This window comes from Hyaena hyaena, unplaced genomic scaffold, assembly GCF_003009895.1.
Source record: "Hyaena hyaena isolate Hyena2069 unplaced genomic scaffold, ASM300989v1 scaffold_1744, whole genome shotgun sequence".
NCBI lineage: Eukaryota > Metazoa > Chordata > Mammalia > Carnivora > Hyaenidae > Hyaena > Hyaena hyaena.
The window spans coordinates 119,503-141,258 of NW_024082376.1; the positions used below are offsets into that span (position 1 = coordinate 119,503).

The 21,756-nt window shown below is 39.7% G+C and overlaps 1 long non-coding RNA gene across 2 annotated transcripts in view; it reads left to right on the plus strand.

Annotated features, from left to right (window-relative positions):
* LOC120226549 overlaps positions 1-21,372 on the plus strand; it is a 63,384-nt gene extending 42,012 nt beyond the window's left edge. For both annotated transcript variants that reach the window (XR_005527045.1, XR_005527046.1), the window contains one exon: positions 20,945-21,372. This is a non-coding gene — a long non-coding RNA (uncharacterized LOC120226549). The remainder of the gene's footprint in view (positions 1-20,944) is intronic.
* Positions 21,373-21,756: the final 384 nt, after the last annotated feature.

Sequence of the window (21,756 nt, forward strand, 5' to 3'; positions counted from 1 at the left end):
TCTGCTGAGTTTATGCTTTTAGGTATAGCTCCTAAAGCCTGCCTTGTCTAAGGAGGAGGAAGTGTGGGCAGGGAACTAACATTGGAGATGACTAAAACAAAGGTCACATTTCATTCATTTCTCCTTTGCCCTTCTGCTCCCTTCCTTCGTGTGTGTGTGTGTGTGTGTGTGTGTGTGTGTGTGTGTGTGTGTATTTCTACAGAAAGTTAAGATCTGAAATAGACTCTCCCCAGGAGGGACTCACAGACTCAGAACCATGAAATAGAGAAAAATAAATGCATGACCCTAACAAGGTGAATGCCAAGTGGACTAGTCCCGGTAATATGTGGCAGAACATAAGGAGAAGCAGTGAGTACTAAAACACTGAGAGGCGGCACTTGAGCAGCAATGATGAACAAGAAACAAAAGGGGAGAGAGAGGGGCAGCAGGATGATGTGCATCCCAGCGGTGGTTATAGCTAAGGCTCTCTAAGGGGAACATCTCACCTAATCTGCACTGGGACTCAGGCGTGGATTACTGCCATAGTCCCCTCCTATGGATAAGAGAATTGAGGCTGTTGTCCACAGCAGTCTGCCCAAGGTCACATAGAACACACAGAGCCAGCAGAGCAGGTACGAGCTCCGGTAGTTTCACTCTGGTTCTTAACCGCCACCCTGCACAATGTCTGTGCTGAGAGGTAGTGAGGGTAGAATGGAGAAAGGTACAACAAAGCAGGGTCAGAAGTAGCCAGGGTCAAGTTGCCAAGGGTCTCCAGAAGCCTAGCCCTCTCCAGAATGGCTGGTTTGCCTTAGCCTGATCCAACCCCTCTGTTTATGGCTCAGCCCCACCCAACTGTCAGCACCAGGGAGCAGATGCTCATTTAATCCTTGGGATTAGCTCCAGATCATGGAGAATAATTAGCAGTCAGCCAAGGTGTCATGCAGGTGGTACCTTGCATGCACACACTTCTATATCCAGTTTCCTGAATGTAATGCAGATACCCAGGTCTATCCCTAGATTTTTCTACATAATACATAGAAGAAGCAGAAATCTGAGAAAAGCCTGCCAAAAGTTTCAGCCATTATAACCGAGAAAGGAGACAATGTCTTGTTATTTGGAAAATGCTTTGAAATCCATAAGTGAACAACATAGTACAGATCTCAATGTGTGTGTGTGTGTGTGTGTGTGTGTGTGTGTGTGTGACAGAGAGAGAGAGAGAGACAGAGAGAGACAGAGAGAGATGGAAGAAGGGAGACAAAGATACACTCTAAACTTGATAGTGCTATATACTTAAAGTATACTAACTCAATTTTTGATGTATGGAATATATGTTCCCATATACATATCCATTGTGTCCTTGGTTGTGGAAAGAAATAATTAGCCTTCTAGTGAATAAATATGCAGTTGAGAGAGAGCTAGAGACCATTAGATGCCCGGGGTCCCTAACAAGCTGTGTGACCCAGGGTGAGGGAACAGCAGCCTCACTCCTCATCTCAAAGATGGGTGGAGCAATGCCTGCCCTTCCTGTCTCCTGGGCTCACGGTGAAGGGATCCATGTGCAAGTACTTTAGAAAGTAGAAAATGCCAAATACATGAAAGGGATAATTACCAGTAATCATCATCATCATCATAATTTAATACTGAGGATGACAGGCATGGGTGGGGGAGAAGCAGGCTCCATTATAATTATCTGGAAGACAGAGCCGAAAGCACATTTAAGCCATATTTCCCACCTACCACATTTCCTACTTCTGTACTTGCTGTTCTTAATCCGAGATTCATAAAGGAGCAGTGCTATTTTGTTATTCTAAGACAATTGCTGGCATAAAATCTACAAGTTGAAAAGCCCCCCTTTCCCCATATCTGTTGAACTACCTCTAGCCTGAGAAAGCTTGCATTGGCATAAAAATTCAAATCTGCTTTATTCATTATAAGAACACAGAAGCCTTCCCTCCACACACCACACACTCCCTTTCTCTGGACTCTTTGTGACCACCCAGCCCTCTGAGTAAAGCACCCTTAGTCTGGGAATTGACCCATGCTAATCAAATGTGGAAGCCACTAAAATTAAGTAAGCCTATTGGGAAAAAAATTTTTAGAGAGAGAGAGCATGAGCAGAGGAGTGTGTCAGAGTGTGTGTGTGTGTGAGAGAGAGAGAGAGAGAGAGAGAGAGAGAGAGAGAAAGGGGGCGGGGGAGAGAGAGAGAGAGAGAGAGAGAGAGAGTCCCAAGCAGTCTCTGCACGGTCAGCCCAGAGCCTGGCAAGGGGCTCAAACTCACAAACCATGAGATCATGACCTGAGCTGAAACCAAGAGTCAGACACTTAACCAACTGAGCCACTTAGGTGCCCCAAGCAGGCCTACTTTTAAGCTACCTTTGGGTCTGCATGCACACCAGGCTAAAGTGAACAACTTAGCAAATTGTTTCTTCCTCCCAGAACTGGCCTTGGCTCCTTTTACAGCCAAGCTCCTTGTCTGCAGTTCTTTCCTTCATTTGTGTTCCACCCTCTTCACCCTGAAGCCCATCTTTAACTAAATTCTTTCTTCCCTTCCCATCTTCCTTCTTTTCCTTCTTTATTTCGAAGGGCTGGGAGAGAACATCACAAATGAGGTCTTGGGCTTTTCCCCTTTTCCTGTTCTCCCCTCTTGCCTTTGCTACTTTCTCAGGCTTCTTTTCTCAGATAGTTGTATATGTTTTCTGATTTTTAAAAAATCAAATGTAATTGTTATATAAAAACATAACATAAGAATTCTATGCACTGCAGTGTTTCCTTTCTCCCCTTCTCCTTACCTTGTGGAATCACTGTGCCCTGCTCAGTTGTATTAGGAACTCTGGGGAAAAGAAAGAAGTAGGCAGCAAAATTCTTGTGTTTCTAGACATAAAAGTCTAGGTAAGGGAAAAGGAGATGAACAGTGACCCAGTTCACCGCTCAGCTCCTCTCCCTTTCGGATAATCACCCTCTCCCTTCCACTGACTCCATTCCACCAGGCCTTAAAGGGGGCAAGTCTTCCCTAAGACCATAGCTCTCCCAGGGGGAAAAACTCTATTAAAGGAGCAGCTGACCTTGGCTTCTGAGATTGTAGGTAAACTTTGATTTCTTCTACACTACTTTTTCTTTATTTCCAAGTGTTCTACATGAAAACTGTTTTTCAAGGTAAAAAACCTATAAAGTACATATTTTTAAACTTCCTTTGACAAGTATCTCCAATATTTACTGTACCACTTCTTTCCTTCCTTTCATAGATAAGTTGAAATCAAAAGAAGATTCTAGCAGGGCAGTTGTCTCTGCTTCCTCACATTATGTTAATGCCTTTTAAAAAGTAATTTTTTCACATCATCCAATAGATCTTTTTTGACCATTAGTTAATGCTTTGTACTATAATTATACATAGACTGATATTAATATTTCTGAGACTAATTTTTATGTGTGTTTCCCTGTTTACTTTTCACCCATCCTTTTATTTCTATTTTTTCTTTCTTTGCCATCTTATTTAGGTGATTCTTTCTTTTAGATTTATAATTATCCCAGCATGTAAGTTGTCAATTTTAATATTGGTGTTAAGGCATTTATAATTATTAGTGTAAAATGCATCTTGCCCTATTCATTCCATCTTCTTATGAGCCTTCTTTTGTTTGGGCATTCTCTATGCCGCCTTGGTTTTCTGTCTTTGACTCCACATACACAATCTATTTGTTTATATGTTCTGTAGTTATCTATAATTTAAAAAGTATGGTTTTTACTTCTGATACTTTGTCAGATATACATTTATATTTCCTTCTAATTATCAAAGTTGAGATCAACTAATACATTTTGAGTTGATTCCTACCATTCCCACAGTATCTCCATTTCTTTTTTCAAGAATTACATCCTGGTTCTTACAAGTTAAGTATAAACACCTTCTTCTAATATTTTCTTATTTCAGTTAGCTCCTGAGCTCAAATCCTTTGCTTCTAATGTGTAGATGCCAAGGTCTTTGATATCTATAACAGGATGCATTTATTGCTGTCAGAATAAGCAGCAAATTGGAAGCATTTGTATTTAACTATGAAAGACACAGGCATTGGATGGGGGTGGGCGGGGCAGGGATGAGAGAGGGGAGAGAAATAGCTTCTGCACATGATCTGACCCCAGGACCTATCCTGGATACCTGGCCATGGGAAGGGGCAGAGGTTGATGCAGCTTCTCATCTGTGAAGAGATCTATGAGTCTCTGCTTCAAGCTCAGCTACTTTGGAATTTGTTTATCCCAGAGCTCAAGGGAGACCTTTCCTTCCTCCAAGTGAGGCCCTTTTCAGATAGGCCTCACCAAAGCCTGAAGCACAGGAACACCCAGATACTGCCCCCTTGAAGCCAGTGTCACCACAATGGGCAGGACAGTGAGCATGGACACATCCAAGAGCATCAGAGCAGGGCAGGTGAAGGTGGTAGTAATAATGTGGTGCCCCTGAGGTGAAAGCCAGTTCTGCTAGTGCATGAGTCACTCCCCAGGGATTCACAAAAATAACTAGTGGCCTTTGCAGGGATGTCTGAGATCTACCCTATACACAGAAGCGGCTATTGAGCCAGAAAGTTTTGGACTACACAGTTCATGATTAAATTAATCAGCTATATGTTTTCTAGACTTACTCATATTTTTCATGTTCAAAACATTCTTTATAGCTATGCTCCTTCTTTAAGCATTAAATGCACTGTTTGTTATCCAAGTATAGGCCTTAACACACCCTCTCTCTCTGTCTGTCTCTCTCTCTCTCACATACTTGAATCCTCAGCAGATTAAATGTAGCATCTTCCCCTCTGAGGTTTCAATGACCTAATCATGTCACCACCAGATACATACATCTGCATACACAACACGATATCCATTAATGGCTCCTATAGTCTACATGTTGCTCTATATACTCTGGACTTGACCCTCCCTTCCAAACTTTTTCTGACCACCTGTTTTTTGGCTTATAGTTCTTAAGTACCTTCTGGTCACTATTCCTCTGGCTTTCCTCAAGTCATTGCTTCCTGTTGAAATGGCTTCTCAACACATGTGACATGATATGGTGGAGCTGCTTCCTCTATGAAACCTTTCTGATTATCCTTCAGGCCCATTCCTGAGTGAAACAGGGCTCTTCCTTCTTTGTGCCCCTGCTCAGCTCTAAACATCTATCTCACTGTCACAGACAGTGCTTCCAGTGGTTTTGACTTACATCTTTGTCTTCTTCTGGATTATTAGACCTTTGAGAAGAGAAGACATTGTTGTTTATTCTTATTTACATCCCCAGAACCTAGGACAGGTTCTGCAGCATAGAAGAGGTAGTGAATCCATGTTAATGGAATGAATGGAGAAATGAGTGAATGAATGAGACAGAGTGAGAGAATGTGTGCAAGCCACTTGCAGAAGAAATGGAAAGCCCAGCTGAGGAGGAAGCTCTCAGTCTGTTGGCAGTAGGGAGCTACTGAAATAATCTGACAGAGCAAATATCCTGAGTGCTCTGAATAAAACAACAATGAAGGTAGATCTACTGGTCCCCTGTGTGCCCTTACTGCAAGTGAACTTGACACATGGAAATGGCACCCTGAAAAACAAGTATTTAGGTAACATCCCTTCTCTGCAGTGTCCAGAGAAATTATGCCAGTTAGAGTGATAGAAACAAAGTGGAAATCATAGGCTCATGGATGATGGGGGCCTTTTTCTGCTATAATCATAGAGGTCATGATCTCAGGAGTTATGTATAACTGAATAGGAAATTCAAAATATAATACTGGAACAAAAAAAAACTTCAAAAAATCCCTTATTTCCACTCCATTTTTTCCCTATAATTACCAATAACCCACTATTAGGCTTCAAGGACAAAAATAACTCTTAAAGCCACAGACAGAGGTGCCAAACTAGTCTTTTTCACCCTAGAAGCATTTAGGGAAGAATTTTCCTTCAGTCCTCAAGGGTCTGTAATTGTCAGCATCCCTGGAGCCCATGGGGCCATGTGGGTAGGGGGTCTCTATGTTATGATTATGCCTTGCATTGGAGTTGTATTCTGACACCTCTGGGACTGTCAATTCAGGACAGTGTTTGCCCAGGAAGAAGGGAGAGGGAAGTAGAGTAATGCAGGGTCAATCCAGGAAGGGAATAGGTTTAGTGCATGGGTAAGTACAGAGGAAATCTAGAATGAATGATGGTTAATACCATAAAGCCTGAAGAGGTGAAGGAAAGGAAGGACAGAAGTACCAGCTCACCAAGAAGGAGTCCAACCTTTCTCTACCTCAAGGACCTAAGAACTAGTGTGTATTTGTAAACTGTTAAGAACTGGATCTCAGCCACTGCCTGGGAAGACTAACTCTGAAAGCTTCTGACCATGCCACCACTGTCCTTTACAGAAGCCAAATAACTTCTCTTTGCACTTCCCACACACTGAATTGTTGTTTTATTTTTTTCCCATGATGTGCAGTTTCTTTCCCCAGCCCAACAAGGACAAATTCTGTTCAGTAGAGATGTGCTAATTGTCTAATTAAAGGATTAAGTTGTATCAGGGTCATCTGAATTGAAGAGGTGGCATGATAGGCAGGCAGTGACAAGAAGCCACATGGCAGACAAGTACAAAAGTGATTCAGGAACAAGGGCACCTGTGGTCCTTTATTCTTGAATGAGCACTATGGTTTGAGTGGTGGCAGAAATGCCCTCAATATCTGTGATGCTCCTGCTTCCTCTGTGACAGGGTTGGCAGCCCAAGAACCATTTTTCAAGAAGTGAGGAAGCAGTGAGCACATAGATTTGGAATCCTCTGCTTAAAAACATAACTCGGGACCCCTGTGAGATATAACTGCCAAAAGGAGACAAGAGAGGTCTCTATTCAGGCAGCTACCTGGAGAAACAGGATTCTCAGCACAAGGCAGAGTCCAGAACCCCAGACTCTGAAGATGGAGACTGAGAGGAGAAGTAGGGAAAGTAGATTACTTTTTGGGAGCCAGGTTGAGATCTTCAGGCTTTCTCTGAGAGAGCCCTAACTACCTTCAGACTCCGGCCTGCCTCCTTCTCCCTCATTTTGTATTCTGGACACAAAGGATCAGACAGAGGTGAAGAGACCTGGAGAGTGGTGGCTGGCAGCCAGGGCACCTTCAAGCTGGAACCCTCCTCAGAATATCCAAGTCTGCTGGGTGAGGCATGAACAGCAGCATTAAGAGTTATAATCAATAGGATGTTTCTTTTTTATTAATGCACCAATGAAGAGATGAAAAGACAGCACTTGACTATAACTTGCTGAATCTGGAGAATGCCCTTTTGTGAGGTCCAAAATGGGGAAGACTTTACTTGCTGATGTCCTCCTTTGGGTCTTGAGCTAAGTCCCACAGGCTATACTTTGTTCACACAGAATGCTACCAGGATAGCCTTTCCATCCCCTTCTTACCCCTAACCCCTTCCATAGGAAGTGGTAGAAGGAGAGTCAAGGCAGAGTGCTCTGTTCAGATCATTTCATCTAAAGAATACAAATACAATCCAGCCCTGAGCTATGAGTAGGCAAAAGAAAGAAGAAAGAGAAACAGTGGAACTCCTGGGTCTTTGCCCAGAGCAAGATGGTGACAGGGGGCCATAGGATATGGGACCATAGAGACAAAGAAGATTCAGTCCAAGTCCATGAAGAATTCACTATCTAGTGAGAAAGATATGCAAAGAATCAGTTCCTTATAAGATGGTACAAGGGCAAATTAACTGGGAAACTTCAGGGATCTTCATTCAATGTTACATTAAATTTTTAAAAAATTCTTTCCCTTAAAGAAGATCCCTCAAATTATGTAAGCTTCAGACTCCACAAAACCTAGATCCACCCAACATGTGCTGGGTAGTATGATAGTAATATAATCATAAAGAATGTGCACATAACCCTGATTTGGATTGAGAGAGGGCCAGAGAAGGTGTTCCAAGAAGTCAACACTTCATCTAACTAAGGCATTCTCAGATTGCTAATTACAAAAAAGCCATGCTAACAGATGTGAGGTGATATCTCATTGAGGTTTTGAGTTACATTTCCCTGATGTTTAGCAACACTGATCATTTTTCATTTCCTTTTGGCCATTTGTATGTCTTCTTTTGAGAAATGGCTACTGAAGTCTTTAGCCCATTTCTAACTCAGGTTAGAAGGCTTTTGTTGTTGTTGTTTTGTTTTGTTTTGGTTTTTGTTTTTTTGAGTCATTGGAGTTCCTTATATATTTTGTAAATTAACCCCTTATCTGCTATATGGTTTGTAAATATTTTCTCCCCTTCCACAGGTTGTCTTTTCATTTTATTAACAGGTCTAATCTCATTATTTTGCATGTGGATAACATATTTTCCCAAAACTATTTGTTGAAGAGACCATCTTTCCCTTATTGTGTATTCGTGGCATCATTATTGAAGATCAGTTGACCATATATGTATGGATTTCTGGGCTGTCTATTCTATTCTATTGGTATATATGTCTGTCTTTATGTCAGTACCATGCTGTTTTAATTACTATACCTTTGTAGTATATTTTGAAATCAAGAAGTGTGATGAATCCAGCTTTATTCTTCTTTTTCAAGATTATTTTGGCTCTTCAGACTTTTGTGGTTCCATGTGAACTTTATAGAATTATTTTTTCCATTGCTGTAGGAAATGCTATTTGGATTTTGATAGGAAATGCATTGAATCTATAGATCACTGTGGAAACTACAGACATCTTAATATATGAAATATCACTCTCGTCTATTAGAATGGCTATTATCAAAAAGACAAAAGACAACAAGTGTCGGTGAAGAATTGGAGAAATTGGAACACTTGTACACTCTTGGCAGGAATGCAAAATGGTACAGTCACTATGGAAAACAGTATGGAGGTTTCTTGAAAAATTAATTATAGAACTACCAATAACCCAGCAATACTGCTTCTGAGTACCCAAAATAATTGAAATCAGGATCTTGAAGAGATATTAGCACTTACATGTTTATTGCAGCATTATTCACAATTGCCAGATGTAGAAACAACCTTAAATGTCCATCAACAGATGAATGAGTAAAGAAAATGTGGTGTATAATGTATGTACAATGGAATATTAAGATTGGATGCAGGCTTTAAAAAGAAGGAAATCCTGTAATATGTGATGATGTGGATAATCTGTGGATATTATGCTAAGTGAAATAAGCTAGTCACAAAAGGACAAATATATTACACTGGCATTCCCTAGCAACTGGTTAGAAATGCAAGTTCTTAGGTCCCTCACCAGGCCTATTGAATTGGAAATCTGGGAGTGGTCTCAGGAATCTGTTCTAACAAGCCCTCCAGGCTATTCTGATGCATGCTGAAGTTTGAGAACCACTGCTTTAGATTCAGAGGTGGGAAATAAGAATGTTTTATTTCCCCAAGAACTCTTCTTAAGCTGTATCCCTGTCCAGGTGAGGAAGAAGAACCGAACCACCACAGAGAAAAAGCTATTTCACATGGTAAGGAAGGAAGGAAGGGAGAAATCTACATTCAGGATTGTGGTACATTTTGCAGGGGGGGGGGGGGATGCATTAGTATATTCTGTCAGGACCAAACTTTTCACTGTTTGATCACACTTCATTTGCATTTTTAATAGCCCCCATTAGACAGCCTCTGAGCTAATTAGGCAGGCGTCTATAATAGAAGACTTCTGTTTCCTGTTTTCAGAACTCAGAAACTAATGGCTGAAGCACTGCTAAAACAATTAAGTAATAAGAAAAATACTGTGTAAGATTGGCAAAAGCACAGCTGCCATAAATCATTACAAATGACTCGCAGCTCAAAATGTTTAATTAGGGAAGAAAAGTAACCTATCACATGTTGGGATATCAGGGGAAAACAAAGGCAGAGGGACCCTGGAACAGAGAATTTATTGCCCTCTGCCAAGTGGAGATAGGGTGAGGATGGGGTTGTAATTCCAGCGATTCTAGTACTAACATTGTATTCCTAGGCATTAGTCATCTCTTGCTATATCTAAGTTAAATAGTAAATGAAAATTACAGCAGCCCAATAAAATCAGGACTAAAGATAAAGACTTATGGAAACAAAATATGAGTTAGCCACCAGAGGAAGAAACTTAACCAACTGAGATGCTGGCTGAGGGCAAAGAATCATAGAATGAATGGACAGTAAGATAAGAAGTTATAAATATCAACTACAGACTCACGTTCACTTTCAGAATTGAGATCGATAACAACATACCTATTTCCTTTTCTAATGCACATATTTGTATATGTCAGTTTTATACTCTCTTTCCTCTACTGTTTGATATAAGGAGTATTGGTGATGGTTAACTGTGGGAATTTAGTCTTCAAGTTATAGAATGTACAGATGGAACTGTGGCTAGTTTAAATTTACCCAAACATAAATATCGATAGGATTTTGTGTCTCCATTTTTAGGAGAGGGTGAGCATACCTTCATTAATATGAGGGTTAGTTGCAGTCTCTTAGATGGAAGAAAGATGATGTTATTACCATTATATAAAAATGTAACTACAGCAGAAGGGGATGTATGCGGATGCTGATAAGTCACAGGGGGAGAACTGTGGACCGAGTATCTCTTGTCCCCCAGTTCCACATTTGTTTTCATATACCCTCCTCCTTACTGTCATAGTAGAAAGTCTGCAAGACTACATTTTCATGTTGTTTTTCTCTGTTTGGAATACATAGAATGGCTTTTATTTTTCTACCAGGACATTGACTGATACATAGGACATGATTAATTAGACTGTAATTTGACTGTAGATCTGTTTTATTTGCTACTGTCAGTATAAAATGAACTCACCTACATGCTAAATGCTGTTAATTTGTATCAAGTGTGAACTCCTGTAATTTATATTGATTAACTTATAAGTTTAGTATAATTTTGGTACACATTATACTCAACCATTAAGGAAGAATTAATTTGATGAATGTAGAATGAACTCCAATTTTATTTATTCTTTCATGCATTAAGTTAAATAGTTATAGACCACATGCCATGTATTCAGCACTGTGCTAGGCACTGTGAGGGAAATAGAAAGGAAAACACTTTGTCTGGGTCTCAATACTAAGATACCTCACAGGGCTATAACCAGTGGACTGGAAATAAACAGAGAAACACACACAATTAGTGCACACGTTGGAGGTATTTGTTCCTTAGCAAAGATAACAGTGTGTTGAAGAAAAGTAAAAATTGAACTGATCAGATCTCATTCATGATAAAAACTCTCAGCAAATTAGGAATAGAGGGGAACTTTCTCAACTTGATAAAGACTATTTACAAAAACCCTACAGTTAACATGACATTTAATGATGAGAAACTTGAAGCTTTCCAACGAAGATCAAGTACAAGGCAAAGATGTTCCCTCTCAACACTCTTTTCAACATTGTCCTGGAAGTCATTGCTAATGTGGTAAGTCAAGGAAAGAAAATAAATTGTATAAAAATTGGGAAGGAAGATATAAAATTGTCTTTGTTCACAGATGACATGATGGTCTATGTAGAAAATCTGAAAGAATCAACAAAAAAATCCTTCCTGGAACTAATAAGCAATTATAACAAATATCAATTATCCTTGCAAGATATAAGGTTAATATACAAAAGTCAATTACTTTCTTATACACCAATAAAAAACAAGCGGAATTTGAAATTAAAAACACAATGTCATTTACATTAGCACCCTCAAAAATGAAATGTTTAGACATAAATCTAACAAAATATATGCAAAATTTATGTGAGGAAAACTACAAAACTCTGATGAATGAAATCCAAAGGACTAAAGAGATTGAGAGATATTTTGAGAGGAAGCCTCAAGGTTGTCCAGATGTCATTTCTTCCCAACTTGATTCATTGATCCATAGATTCAATGCAATCTCAAAATCCCAGTAAGTTGTTCTATAGATATTAACAAATTAATTCTAAAGTTTATATGAAGAGGCAAAAGACTCCAAATAGCCAACACAATCTTGAAGAACAAAGTTGGAGGAATGACTCAACCCAACATCAAGACTTCCTATAAAGCTACAGCAATCAAGACAATATGGTATTGGTGAAAGAATAGACAAATAGATCAGTAGAACAGAATGAAGAGCCCAGAAAATAGACCCCCATAAATACACTCAACTGATTTTGACAAAGGAACAAAGCCAGTACAATGGAGTGAAGACAGTCTTTTCAACAAGTAGCTCTGGAATAAGTGGATATCCATATGCAAAAGCCAAAAGAAAATTTTTAATCTAGACACAGACTTTACACACCTCACAAAAATTAACTCAAAATGGACCATAAACCTATATATAAAACGCGAAACTATAAACTCCTAGAAGTTAACACAAGAGAAAACCTAGATGGCCTTGGGTAGGGTGATGCCTTTCTAGATACAACACCAAAGACATGACCTATGAAAGAAATAATTGATAAGCAGGGCTTAATTAAAATTAAGAACTTCTGCTCTGTGAAAGACAATATTAATATCATTAGAGAAAATCCACAGACTTGGAGAAAATATTTGCAAAGACACATCAGATAAGAGACTGTTATCCAAAATACACAAAGAACTCTTAAAACTCAACAATAAGAAAACAAACAACCCAGTTAAAAAATGAGCAAGACTCTAGAAGACACTTCACCCAAGAAGATATATAGATGGCAAAAAACATATGAAAAGTTGCTCGAGATCCAATGCCATCAGGGAAATGTAAATTAAAACAACAATAGGATACAACTACACACCTATAAGAATGACCAAAACCTGGAATACTGACAGCACTGAATTCTGGGGAGGATATGGAAGGAACTCTTGTCCATTGGTGGTGGGAATCCAAAATGGTGCATACATTATGGAAAACAGTTTGGACTGGTAGTTTCTTTCAAAACCAAACAAGCTCTTACCATATGATCCAGCAATGGTGATTTTTGTCATTTACTCAAAGGAGTTGAAAACTTAATTGTCCATACAAAAACCTGAACACAGATGGTTGTAGAAGCTGTATTCACAATTGCCAAACTTTGAAGTAACCAAGATGTCCTTTGTAGGTCAAAAAATAAATAAACTGTGTGATATCCAGACAATGGAATATTATTTGGCACTAAAAATGAATGAGTTATCAAGCCATGAGAAAACATGGAGGAACCTTAAATACATATTATTAAGTAAAATCAGCCTATCAAAAAAAAAAAAAGCTAAATAGTATATGATTCCAACTGTGACATTCTTGAACAGGCAAAACTATGGAAATGATAACAAGTTCAGTGATTGCCAAGAGTGGAAGGGTAAGGTAAGAAAAGAGATGAATAAGCACACAGGATTTTTAGGGTAGTAAAAATACTCTTTCTGTATGATATTACAGTGATGGATTTATGTCATTTTACATTTATGCAAATCCATAGAATGTATACCAAGAGTGAGTCCTAAGGTGAATGGATTTTGGCTGATTATATGTCAATGTAGGTTCATCTTTGATTAAAGAAAGAAAAAAGTACCACTCTGGTGAATGATATTATCAATGGGGATAGGTAATGGATGTGTAGGGGCAGAGATTATATGGGAAGTCTCTGTACCTCCTTCTCAATTTTGATGTAAACCTAAAATTGCTCTAAAAATTAAGTAAAATAATTGAGCTGAATACTAAAGTCTAGAAATTAGAAAAAATGGAGAAAATAAGTTAGTGTAGATAAAATTAATATTTCAAACTGTACACTCAATTTCACTTTATCATATCATAGCCACTTAACATAAGGTAGAAAAACTGTAGTCCATGGGACAAATCTGACCCAAATATATACTAGGCATTTTCAGATGCTTTGTACTTGACACCTAGTATGATTCTTCACCTGTTAGTTCCTGCTCTGTCTTATCTCTTGCTTGCCTCTTCATCTGCATTTTTCCCCACTTCAGGGTTCTCACCTTGTATTCAAATAGGTGGCTCAAAGACCCCTATAAACTGCTTCCCTGTTCTTTCCACTGAAAATTCTTTCTCTCTACTTTTTGTTTTGTTTTGTTTTGTTTTGAAAGGAGGATGATAAAATATTGAGTAGATACAAAAGAATGAAGTATCTATAAGTTATAAGGAATAATAATAAAACAAGCATCTATATATCCTCCATCTAGCAAAAAAAAGACAAAACACTATCACTATTTCAAAACTCCCTGTACATATACCTCACTCCTTTTATACCTTTGATTCTCGAGTCTTCCTCTGTGAAGGAAGACTTTATATTTAATTAAATTAAATAAATTAAATTAAATATAAATAATAAATAATAAAAAAAGAGACTACTGCAGAGGAAAAAGCCTTGGGCTAATAGCTAGGAGTACTGAGGTCTTCTAATTCCATTGTGAATTCTCTCTGAAGAATAAAGAAATAAATACCCTCCTGCCTTCAGTTTCTTCATCTGTAATTTCTGAGATGCCTTTGTCTCTACCATTCTGAATTCATGTGTCATTACCAACATCAAGAGCTAACAATGTCAAGCTTCCCACTGCTGTGCTCATCCCCCTTTTTTAAATCTCTGCCTCACCAAAAATGGCCTTTTACTCTCTAAGTGCTAAATATTATTAATCAAGGAAATGACTCCTGACACTTGATAGGCATCCATATAGAATCCATATATCAGGAAGTGCTAAAAAGAGGAAGAATAAATTTGCTCCTAAGTATCACCTTGCCAACAACTTCAGCAGTAAGGCCCAATAGGAGAGTAAGTCTGATTTTGATATTGCCAACGAGGAACTGGCGCCATTGGAGCCAACTTCAGTCTTCATGTGGTCCAAAAAGGCTTACCTTAGAAGAAGTTGCCTGCTTCTCTAACAGAGTTCACATGCCTTATTTTGATATGCAATGGGCCCCTATTATTACCCTGCTCTCTTAGCCAAATATTTTTCTTCTTTTCCTCTATGGTGCATGCCCTTGGCTACTCCCAGGCCAATCATACCATAGTTCCACCTGTACTTGACCTACCCCATATCAGTATTTCCTCTTCATGAACTTTTCTCACCTCTGTGAAGTTGCATCTGATACATCCTTTGGGACATCCTTGTATGAAAACACATACAAAGGGACTCAGATCAACTTCATAATTTAAAAACATGTTCCACCAAAACTTTGACCAATTACTGTATTTTATTCTCCAACTTATGAAATTCAGCAAAAAGTATGAATCTCCTCACATATCTTCACAATAAAATTGTTCTTTTTTTCTGCTTCCTATCTTTTCCCTTTGATCAATTCTGGGCCCAGTCCCCCAAAACCCTGAAATCTAATAAGGGACTGATGAGCACCTGGAAATAGGTGCTTTTTAAAAGCTCTCCCAGTGATCCTAAAGATGAAGGCAATGTGAGGAAATAGTAATCTTGAACATATATGAGGATCTAGAAAGAAACTAAAATAACCCCAATAGCAAAAAATAAATTTCAAACTGTTTAGTCATGCTGTACCTTCTCATGGAAGGTGATCTTTTCTCATTTAGAGTTTATTTCACTTTTAATTTGGCACATTATATAAGGTTACTTCCCAACTTCCCACAGCAAATTCAAAACCATAAATGAAAAGTATGTGTAAGATTTTACTAAAAACAGATATGACCACTGCACAAAAAAGTGACAATTGATGACTCCCTCCAAATGAGATGTGAAGCAGAAATAAGAGTAGTAGAAAGGAGACGTTTTGTCTCCCTATAGCTGCTATCCCTTTCCTGGTCCTGCCAACAAGGGAGACTTTTAGGGTTTGTTTGGGATTTTTTTTTTCAATTTTTTAGTCCAGATGTCTAGATAGATAATAAGCATTTTGTCTCTCTCATTCAATTTCCTTCCTCTGTGAAGATTTAGATTCAGAAAAAGGAAAGTGATAGATCTTACTTAGGCCGCAAACCTAAATTTCTTGCTCCAAAGATCTCTATCAGACCTAGCCATACAGCTGTTAAAACCCAGAACTCTGATGGCCACTATTCTTTTTCTGTGCACTTAATAACTTTAATCTCCACATTGGCAAAGGAAGGGGTTCCTAGAGATAATTTGCTGGTGTAAATTTCTGGTATTATACTATCTAATGCCATTTAAATCTCTACAGTTGCATTCTCTAAATATGGCTTCCATAAATCCTCTATTATTTATAAAGCATATCACTTCTCACATTAAAAAGTGGAGACCACCGTCTTTATCATTTAACTTGTGATGGCATTGGGAATTGGTTTAGCTAACAGAATGCGGCAGAAGTGTTCTGGAATGCTTGATCTCAGGGGGCTTAAGAGGACTGGAAGCTTTAGTTTCTCCACTTTTGGAGTTCACCCGCCATGCTATTAGGAAGTACAAAAAGAGAGGTACCTGGGCAGCTCAGTTGGTTAAACATCCTACTCTTGATTCTGGCTCAGGTCATAATCACATCAGGCTCCATGCTAGAGCCTGCTTAAGATTCACTCTCTCTTTCTGGGGCACCTATGTGGCTTAGTCAGTTAAGCATCTGACTTCAGCTCAGGTCATGATCTTATGGTTTGTGGGTTCAAGCCCTGTGTCAGCTCTGTGCTGACGGCTCAGAGCCTGGAGCCTAGTTCACATTCTGTGTCTCCCTCTCTTTCTGCCTCTCCCCTGCCCACATTCTGTCTCTCTCTGTCTCAAAAATGAATAACTGTTAAAAAAATTAATAAAATATTTTTTAAAAGATTATCTCTCTCCTTCCCTGTCTGCTCCTACCCTGCTAGTTCTCTCTCTCTCTCTCTCTCTCTGTCTCTCTCTCTCTCTCTGTCTCTCTCTCTCTCTCTCTGTCTCTTTTAAAAAACAGAGAGACGGGGACAGGGGGAGGGAGGGCCCTGGAGGATGATGTGCCATCTTCGATGTCCCAGCCACAGCCAAGCTCTCAGCTAAAAGCAAGAGCATGAACGATCCCAGTCATCATTACGTGACATAAAATAATTGCCCAGTTGAGTGCTTCCTGAATTCCTGATATACAGAATTGAGAGAAATAATAACCTGTGGTCTTAAGCTACTAAGTTTGGGGTCATTCATTATGCAGCAGTGGATAACTACAATACTTTCCCACTCTTCCAACTAAAACCTCACAGGGTACAACAGGTTAGGTATTGCTTGGGGCAGGAAAAACAGAACCTGTTGGTGTTACAGCAGTGTGTACTGATACTAATAATAATGATCTTATGCCATTGTGATGACTTAAATGGTGCTTAAGGAAATAAGAATATCTCTCTAAGTTTGCATGATATATTTTAGAAGTAATCCCACTTAAACTAGTTACATTTCTGAAGATTAATACAGCAACTTTAAGGATGAGGATCAGGAATCTAGAACCTTTGCTTATGTGAGAAGCTTCATTCTTGAGGAAGTTAGACAAACTATTTGTGGTTAGACAGAAGAATTTTCTTGCCTTGAGATCAAAAGAACCCGAAAAACTGAGATGAGTGTAGGGCATACAGACAGATGTGAAAGACATCTCAAGAGTAAGGGCTGGAAGGTGGGATGTTGATCCCTTGAAAAACTCCCCTAATAGCCTACTGTGTGTCCTGACATTATCATTGAACAGTACTTTTAGAATAGTGTATCTGACAGAGGAGGTTTGGATCTTAGCCACAGCACCACCATTTATTTCCTGTAGGCTTTGGCTGAATTATTTAACCTCTCCTGAACGCTAGTTAAAGAACAAGTCTGAATCCCACTGATTCTCCTTGTAGACAGACTCTACAGATTTCTCTCTGAGTGAAGAACATCACATCTCCCTTATGGAACTGGAAAGGCTGAGTCAGTGTGACTTTCTGAGAGCCAGGGGTTCATTCATGTGGGGCTGACTGACTTTTCCTAGTAAATCAGTTTCCAGCCTGCTGTAACAAAGTGCCACACACTTTGTGTTTTAAAGAATAGAAATTTGTTTTCTCACAATTCTGGGGGCCAGAAGTCTGAGATTAAGATGTCATAGAGTTGGTTCCTTCTAGGGGCTATGAGGGAGACTCTGTTTCATGCTACTCCCCTACCTTCTGGAGGTTTTCTGGCAATCTTTGGTATTCCTTGGCTTGTTTTCACATCACTTTAACCTCTGCCTTCATCTTTACATGGTGTTCTTTCTGTGTACAAGTTTCTATGTCTAAATTCCTCCTTTTTATAAGGACCTCAGTCACATTGACTTAGGGCTTACCCTAAAAATCTCATTTTAACTTGGCTACTTCTATGAAGGCCTTATCTCCAAATAAGGTCACATTCTGAGATGCCTAGAGTCAAGACTTAAACATATCTTTCTGGGGGTACACAATTCAAGCTTAAATACCTGGGAGATGCTGCAGAACCTCAGAGCCTGAGCAGTGCTCTGCTTGAACATCCTTGGAAATGACAAAACCCATAGATGCCTGTTCTGATGTCTCCCAGAGATTGACTCAGGCTCCTTATTCCATCTTAGCCTGCAACTTCCAGAGAAAATATTGTAGTAGTTATCTTGACAGCCCTAGCCAGCCTAAACTCCTGCTGTGCCTCACTTCACCTGATGTCCCAAATCTACCAGCACCTCTGCAACTCATCCTCATCCTGTCACTCACTCAACAGGCATCTCCTGGATGCTGACTCCCTGCCAAATCCTAGCCCTCTTCACTATTTTTTTTTAACTTAAAGTAGTCATTTTTTAAAGTTGTTCTTTCCAAAGTGGGAAGTGACACCATATATGAATGACAAGTGTCTCTATCCCTTGCTTAGGAACTTCAAAGGAAAAAACCCAATCCCTATAAAGCAGGCTAGAATAGCCACTTAACGATTCAGTGACTGTCCTAGTGCACATGCCTCCCTTCTAGTTAATTCTTTTAGACTAACAACGGCTTTGGACACCATAAATTATATACCTGTTTTGACTAAAAGGAGTTGCGTGACGGGTGGTAGGGCTTATCAAAATTGAGTCAACATTACAGGTGCTGTCAGCATGATAGACAGAAAGGCAAGGTATAATCCCAATGACTCCCCGATGAAACATATACAGAGGCTTAACCTAATCCCTGAAGGAATGACAGGGAAAATAAGGTGAAAGACCAATTAGCCTCTTTCCATATAATCCTAAACTTATTGGTTGGCTATTTTCATTTCTTCCACTCCCTGACTCACCAAGTAGGAGGCAGGAGGTGACAAAAGCCAATTCTTTCTCAGCGGAGTCGTCTGATATTTTTTGGTGGAAGATCAACCTGCCTTTTACTGGACTAAAAACATGTGTCATATTTACCCACAGCCTTTTTCTTTTAGAGAGTTGTAAAAGGCAGCACATTTGTCTTTTTTTTTTTTATAAATGGAGGTAAGTAGGCACTTGGGAGAAGCAGGGTTTTTCTCAATTGCCATCCATCAGTTACTGAGTTCCCCCTTTGTGTTCACTCCTTGTTAGTCATTGCAGATGATACAAGGAAAAGAGAAACAATATTCCATGGCCTATTAGAAATCAGACTCTAGTATAGGGAAGAAAATAAAACTCTACTGTAGGAAGAGAAAGTCTTAATGAGTCTGCTATTTTTCATATGTGATGAAATTGCTACTTTCTTTTTATCAGGGCAACTACTATATTTTGGGGTTTTATCCAGCTGTGGGGATGCGTATGCACTGAGAATTCATTTCATGGACTCATTCATTTAGCATCCTTTGTAACCAATGGCATCTAGTTGAAAGGATACTAATCAGCGTCCACTGTAGCATCTGTGATAATACTTAGGCGCTGAAGTCAGGAATGAATAAGTGCATGGCTTGAACTACACTGTTATGCTTCAGTGAGACTGTGTGTCCATGATGGGGAGTTGGCTACAGGTCAATGTCACTAAAGCTGGGAAGACTTCATGAGTTGGGTGAGGGAGTTAAAAATGTTTCCTTCACATGAAGGTGATGATCTTTACAGTGCTCCAATGTACTGCTCTGGCCCTAGCAGCTACTCTTCCTAACTGAATTCTCCATATAACCTGTCCTGAAGGAGCTAATAAAACCACCAATAGTGTTTCATTTCTGGGACAGAGGTCCATCAACTGTCACCAAAGGTCTTCAGCCTCCTAGTGTTAAACCCAGATCGCAGTATCCTCACCGACCAGAGACCACCAGGGAGACCGAGTCACGCATGCAAAGGCAAAGGGCTTTATTACGGGCTTAAGCTCGGGCTCACAGACTTCACCAGCATATGAGTCCGTGCTGAGAGCCTCGAACAAGGGCAGAGTAGGGTTTTTATGGGGTTTGAGACTAGGGAGTTACAGAATTTGTGACATGGGAACAGTGATCCAATCATAATAATTCAACATCATTGACAGCGGGTTTGACCATACACACTGTCTAGAGTATTCGTTACTTTTGGCGGGATCCAATTACAACATTCAGAGTACTTTTAAATTCAACCAATCACAGAGCGAGCCTAGGGTCGTGTTCGGCGACTAAGAGGTTAACTTTAACATTAGGTAACAGGGTCCTATCTATAGTTTCTATCTCCAGGCCTCTCCTTTAATAATGTGGAGGGTGGTCGCTGGACTTTCCTGATTGGGTGTTGCAAGGGTGGTTTCTCCTGCCTTGGGCAATGTGTAACTGCCTGATAGTTTCGGGAAAGCTGAAACTCAGGCCTTCTAGTTCAGAGGGGAAACTTAAAGCCTGTCATGGAGTCAGTTTGGTTTAGACGTTTAGACTTGCGGCCTTACACTAGCAACCCAAGTAACCTCCCTAGAAATGGACCCAGTGCATTTAGGAGGAGAAACCCAGGCTAATCATTCTGGCTATTGTTTCCTTTCTTCTTCTATCTTTGCCCACATATGCCATTTTTCCCCCTAATCAACTTCAATTACATTCAGTTTAACAAAGATTGATAATAATTATCATTGCTGTAAAGAAAAACAATAATCTTTCCTCTCCCCACAGTGTTTTCATTTTTTCCTAAACCATTTTCACATACATTAATTAATTCAATCTTTATCATCTGCTGTGTGCCCAACAAGGTATAAGGCGTTGTGAAGAATGCAAGAGGCAAAGCTTTACACACCCCCTGAGTTGCTAATGTGCTCCCTCCCATTGTTTTCACAGGCCACTATGACCAAAAGTATCAGTCCTGAAGCCATCAGATATGGCTACCAGACTGAAGGCCTGGCTCCTTTCTGGGAGGAGAAAATGGAAATCTGTCACCCTGGCACCCTGACTCCCCTGCCTTCACTCCAGCACAGTCCATGATCTGCCTGGCTTCCCAGGCTACTCCAGGCGCCTCTGCATATGGAGCTGCTATATCTCCTCTCTAGATAGTCTCGGTATTTTTGTTTCTAATTTTAACCTCATTCAGATTCTCCACCTGCGCTTCCCCATAATGTCTCCTGGTTCTTTCATGTTGCATTTGGCTCTCGGCTGGGTTTGCAACTCCTCCCAACTTAGCAACATCTGAAAATTTAATTAGCAAGTGGTTGTCTCCTTCTTCCATATAATTAATGAAGATGTTAAAATAAAACTGGATTAAGAACTTATTATGCTATAATTTGCAAATCATTGCCAAAGTTACCAGTTAAGCTCTAACAAGGCAGGAGGGAGCAACTTGAGAGGGGTGAGTGTGTCTAAACCATCACGATCCTTCACTCTAAGCCAAAGGCAGTATGGCACAAGAGCAAGAGTTCAGGCTGGGAGTCAGGAGCCAGAGTGTTCATCGGGAGTCTGTCACCAGGAGAAACTGCTCTGTGATGATCCACCTCTACACTCCAAGGTACAGACTGAAGGAACCAAAATCCTTTAGGCTCAAGAAACTGAGGAGTTGGGTAGACTCTCAGGTGAGGAAGCAACATAAGCAGCAATCCATTCAAAAGGGAGGGAAAAGAATGGAGAGGGGAAACACGTATTTCTTTTGAATATTGTAA